Source organism: Phyllostomus discolor, chromosome 6 (assembly GCF_004126475.2).
Source record: "Phyllostomus discolor isolate MPI-MPIP mPhyDis1 chromosome 6, mPhyDis1.pri.v3, whole genome shotgun sequence".
In the NCBI taxonomy this organism is placed as follows: Eukaryota; Metazoa; Chordata; class Mammalia; order Chiroptera; family Phyllostomidae; genus Phyllostomus; species Phyllostomus discolor.
Window position 1 is genome coordinate 159,099,534 of NC_040908.2, and position 6,397 is coordinate 159,105,930.

General features: G+C 38.0%; 1 pseudogene; it reads right to left on the reverse strand.

The window, feature by feature from the left end:
* Positions 1–4,605: 4,605 nt before the first annotated feature.
* LOC114500157 lies at positions 4,606–5,647 on the reverse strand (annotated as a pseudogene).
* Positions 5,648–6,397: the final 750 nt, after the last annotated feature.

Below are 6,397 nucleotides of genomic sequence, written 5' to 3' on the forward strand. Positions count from 1 at the left end.
TTTTGGGAAAGCCAGAAGTTGCAAGGTGCCAAATCTGGGTGGTAGGGCTGAGTCACATGGGTGATTAGATGTTATGCAAAAAAATTCTACATGAGATTTGATGCATGGGCAGACATCCTGTTGCGATGAAGCTGCCAATCACCAGTTGCCTATAATGTCAGCCATTTTCATCATATTGCATCTCCCAACCAGTGAAGAACTTTGATGCAGTACTACTTATTAATTGCTTGGCCTGGAGGGGTATACTCATGATGGAAAAAACTTTCAAAATCAAAAAACACAGTTAACATGGTCTTGATATTGCTGCAACTTTGCTGATCCTTCTTGGGCCATGGACAACCAAGTGACTTCCATTGGGAAGACTAGTCCTTTGTGTCTGGATCATATCCATAGACCCATGATTCATTTCTGGTTGTGCTTTTCTTAAAGACATCTGGTTCATTGGTAGTGGTTTGATTCAAGTCATCAACAACTGCAGCACAATGTTCCTTTTGTTTGGTAGCAGAAGCCATGGAAAAACTTTTACCAAAATATATTTCATGCCAAGATCTTGTGTCAAAATCTGAGATGCAGTAGTGTTTTGGAATCCCCAAGTCAAGTCCTAGTTCTTGCACTGTCAGTCGCCAAACTTTGTTGATTGCAGCCCGTACACATTCAGCATTTCAGGTGGTGTGCTTGTTACAGGCCTCTCAGAACATGGGTCACTTTCAACAGATTCTAAACCATCCATGAATAATTTGTGCCACACTTTCATTTATGCAGCAGTCATTGCATCCTCCCAAAAGACTTATGAATCATCTGAGTAGTTTTTTTGCAGAAAAATGCTCAAGCTTAACACAAAATTTGATGCAGATTCATGCTGTTTCTCAGTCATTTTGAATGAGATGGCCACACAGAAAACATGCTCACTCAGAGGTGTCTACAATGCCCACTGACTAGTGCAATGAAGTCATCATTATTCACACATGCACCTCCCAGTCCATTCTCCTTGCCTGCCAAGTTACATCAATGTCATAAGCCAATCTTGTTATAGTAAGGTGGCTGGACTTTTCCCAGACAGACCTCAAGAGTCAATGACACTGAGATAAATATTTACAGAACCAGGTGGGTACATGAAGCTGAGGGGGCAACTCTGGGAAGTACATGATTTTCTAACCACTTTACTGCACATCTGAAACTACAGCAGAATAATCTTAATTATAAATGATAATTGAAAATTAAAGAAAAGGAAAGAAAAAAGTGTGCGAAAAATTATAATGTAGCAACAGAGAAAGAAAATCACTAAGAAGAAACACTTAAAGGAGAGCAATAGGTGAATAGCCATGGGGAACAGAATCCAACAGGAGAAAAGAAATGCAGGAAATTGTTGAGGGGAATATATTATGAAAAGAGATGTTTTTGTGTTTGTCCTGCTGAGGTGTTATTTAAATTTAATAACTCTACTTTAGAGAAGTATTGTTAGTGTTCTATGGTCTAAGGAGATTCTTTTTTGCTGAAATTAAAAGGGTTTCACAAAAAAATAAAATTAACAATAATAATTGTAATATTGATACTGATAGTAGTCACAAAAACAAAAGGAAGAATAAAGGAAAACAGAAGGGAAGAAGGAAAGATCACTGCCACTTAAATTTGTTCTTGAAGGACACATGCAATTGCAATGAAAGTGAGGTCTGTGGGAAACAGCGTTGAACATGAGCACAGCAGGTACATTTTTTCTGTATCTTGGCCCCTGGGCCCAAGATCTGAGGAGTGGGAGCATCTGCCAAGGCATCCCAGGGTACAAGGGGTCAGAGTAAAACAGAACCAGAGCTGGGTCAGGACCAGGCCTCTAGAAAAAAGTGTCAAGATGAACTCGGGCTCAGTTGTGGGGAGAGTCCCATCTGCAAGCTGGTTGTGCCTTACCCTCTAAATTGTGCATGTCGTTTGTCGTGTTTGAGTTTTAAGTATGATCTTTATAATTGTTCATGCCTACTCTCTGTATATTGTTGAGAAATGGAAGAATGGATTCTGTTTGTGCTTTTGACAAAATAATAAAAGACAGTGAAATGCACCATCACAGAAGCATGGCAATGACACCAGGAATTCACAAACACTACCTGTGGTCACCAAACCACAGGCTGTACTTAGAATTGCTGCTAAGGCATACACCCAAGGAAGGAGCAGAGTGCTTTGATCTAGAGTCAGATACCAATGATTCTGTGGTAAGTGTTATATGAGCTATAGTTTTCACATCAAGCAATTTATAGATTCAACACAACCCTATTAAAATACCAGTGACATATTTCACAGGCATGGAACAAACATTTCAAAATTTATATGCAGCCAGAAATAACCCTCCATAGCTTCAGCAATTTTGAGACTGAAAACAAAGTAGAAGGTATCACAATACCTAATACTAACCTATGTTACAAGGCCACTGTAATCAAAACATTCTGGCACTTACATAAGAACAGACATTATAGACCAATGGAACAGAATAGAGAGCCCAGAAATAAACCCATGTTTCTATGGTCAACTAATATTTGACAAGGGGCAGAAGCATAAAATGGAGTGAAAATAATCTCTTGAAAATGGTGGTATCTGGGTGGCCACATGTAACAAAATGAAACTCGATCACCAAACTTACAGCATACACACAAATAAACTCAAGATGGATAAAAGAATTAATACAAGGCACAACACCATAAAATTCCTAGAGGAGAACATAGGCAGGAAATCCTCAGATTATTCCATACAGTGATATTTTTACCCATATGTCCACTAGAGCAAAGGACATAAGGAAAGAATAAACAAATGGGACTTCATCAAATTAAAATTTTATGAATGACTGAAGAAAACATCGACAATGAAATGAAAAAATAACCAACCATATGGGAAAACATATTTGCCAATGATACCTTGGACAAGGGTTTGATCTCCAAAATACATAAAGAACTCAAATGGTGTATCTCCTGGAAGACAAAAAATTCAATTAAAAATGGGCAAAACACCTGAATAGATATTTCTCCAAGAAGGGCATACAGAGGCATATGAAAGGATTCTCATCAACAGTAGCCATCAGAGAGATACAAATTAAAACCACAATGAGATACCACTTCACACCTTTCAGAACAGCCACCATAAACAAATCAACAAAGAACAAGAGCTGGCAAGGTTGAGCAGAAAAGGAATCCCTTAGTGCACTGTCAGTGGAAATTCGGACTGGTGCAGCCACTGTGGAAAATAGTACGGAATTTTCTCAAAATACTAAAATGGAACTGCCTTTTGACTGGCAATTCCACTGGTGGGGTATATCCTAAGGATGCTGAAACAGCAATCCAAAAGAACCTATGCACCCCAGTGTTCACAGCAACACAATTTACAATGGTCAAGTGTGGGAGCAACTAAGTGCCCATCAGTTAATGAGTGGATCAAAAACTGTGCCACATTTACCGAACGGAATACCAGCAGAAGAAAGAAGGAGCTCTACCCTTCTCGACAGCATAGATGGGACTGGAAAACATTATGCTAAGTGAAATGAGCCAGGCAGTGAAAGACCAATACCACATGATCTCACCTATAAGTGGAACCTAATTACAAACAAACAGCAAGCGAAATATGACCAGAGACATTGAAATAAAGAACAAACTGACAGTAACCTGAGGGGAGGGAAAGAAACGTAATGGGGGAAGGAAGGGTAGGGTCATCAAGGAACATGTATAGAGGACCCAAGAACAAAACAAAGGAGGGTTAGGATTGAGGGTGGGGCAGGGGAGAGTGGTTGTTGGGAATCAGAGACAACTATACTTGAACAACAATAACAAAGTAATATTTTGCCAATGGTGAATAAATTAGGTAGCATTTGCTCAAGCTTGTCAGATATAATCATAAAGGTATTTGTAATTGAACTGGAGTCTATGAAGGTAAAACTGAATAATGTGCATTTAAAGAAAAGATTACATGTGTATCTGGTATCTGACTATATGTATGCTAATACGCAAAATATGTACTAGTATTTATGTTGAAATTCTTACACTTGTACTGCACGATATGACTTTATTAGAAAATGAGGGCTTTGTAAAGGTTATTAAGTTAGAATACGGTATGTGGGTGGTCCCTTATCCAATATGGCTAGTATCTTTATAAGAAAGGATAATAGGACACAGACATTCAGAAAACAACAGGTGAAGACACAGGTAGAAGATGGCTGTGTATGAACCAGAGAAAAATCCCAGAAGAAATCAACCTGCTTTAACTTGATCTCAGACTTCTAGATTACAGAACGCTGAGAAATAAATTTATGTGGTATAAACCACTAACTAGTCTCTTGTACTTTGTTACATCAGTCCTGACAAACAATGCAGTCACTATCAGTGTATATGTAAATATATGTGTGTGTGCTGTGTTTCTGAGAACAAATTAATTAAGAAACAAATGGATGATACAGTTTTCCTGCTTGTGTAGAAACTGCACAGGTGCAAGTTTCACTGTGATATTAAAAGGAAAATGTGTAAGATGAATAAGAAGACACTAGTATGCTAAACAAAAAATTTATTATAACTTTTTGAGAAGATAAATATCATCCTTATTTTATTTATATTTTAATGGTTAGAGAGAAAATGTACTTTATTCATACACCATTTTCCAAAAGATTCTTTTCATTGCCTCTTTCACATCTTTGTTCCTCAGACTGTAGATGAGGGGATTCAGCATGGGAATCATGATGGTATAAAAGGTTGACACTATCATGTCATGGTCCAAAGCGTAGCTGGAACTTGGTCTCACATACATGAAGAGGATTGTTCCATGAAAAAACTGACACTCCAGTTAGGTGAGAGCCAATGTAGAGAACACTTTTCTCCTCCCCTCTGCAGAATGCTATCCTCAGAATGGCCCAACAGAATTAAGCCATAGGAGATCAGGACAATCAGCAGAGTGACTATTTCAACGGCACCCACAAAGTAGAAGAGGTAGAAGCTGGTTTGTGTGAGTGTCAGACAGGCAATAGCAAGGAGGGGAGGGACGTCACAAAAGACATCTCTGATTTCATTGGAGGCACAGAAGGGTAGGCTAAATGTGGCCACTGTGTGCACACAAGCATGCAAAATGCCACTGACATAGGAAGCAATGAGAGTGGCACATAGACTCTGGGTGACATGCTGACTGCATACAGGAGAGGGTTGTAGATTGCCCACATAGCGATCATATGCCATTGCAGCCAAGAGGAAGCATTCCGTGGTTCCAAAAGTAACTGCGAGAAACATCTGTGTTGCACATCCAAGGAGTGAAATGACTTTATTCCTTGACAGAAAATCTACTAACATATTTGGAGTAATTACTGAGGAAAAGCAGGCATCCACTGATGATAACACACTCAGAAAATAGTACATGGGGTGTGGAGCTGGAATCCCCAATGACCAATACAATCAGCCCTAAATTTCCCATCAGAGTAAACAGGTAAATTGCCAGAAAAAGAAAGAAGAAGATAATTTGCAGTTCTAGATTGTCTGTGAAGCCCTTCAGCACAAATGTAGTAACTTCAGTGGCATTCTTCATGTTGAAATCTCAGCAAAAGAACTTGAAGATATTTATAACATTACTATTCATAGTGTTCTGACCAAATGAACAAGTTTGTGACTCAGTTAAAGTGACCTATGTCTTCATATTGCTTTCTTTTTTATTTTATTTTAATTGTTGTTCAAGTACAGTTTTCTGTCTTTTACTCCCATAGTTATTTCTTTTCAGTGAATAATTTCTCATCTGCTCTTCCAAACCAGGACCATGGCCAAGGGTCAAAGGTTGATGCCGCTCACTACAGAATCAAATGGATAATGTGGGTTTTAAAACTCCCAGGCTCAACTCATGTTATTTAAAAACTGTGAAGTCAAATTGGTAATTCACCAATGAATTCCATCAGTTGTTTTCCTACCAAGTGACATTGAAACACAAACAAACTAAAAAACATTTATTATATTATTATGACATTAATTTTTATCTCAAATCAAATAAATATTGAAAGTGAACTTACATTACTAAAAGTGAATCTTTAAAATAAGTTTAAATATAGAATATGTTAAATTAGCTTTGTTTGACACACTAACAGCATAATGAATTGTAATAATTTATGAGTTACACTCTAAAATCTTTCCTACTCCCTTATGTCATTGATTAAAAAATAACTCCTATGTGGAATCGAAGGAACAGACTGAACTAACAAGTAAAACACAGATAGTCTCATAGATGGAGAACAGATGACAAGTAGTTGTGGGTGGGATATTAGGGGGTGGAGGGGTTAAGGGAAAAGGGAAAAGGGCTCATGGACATGGTCAACAGTGTGATGATTGCTGGGGGAGAGGATATAAGGGAATGAAATGGTAAGGAAAAAACTAGAATAAAGATTAAATTTACATAATCCATA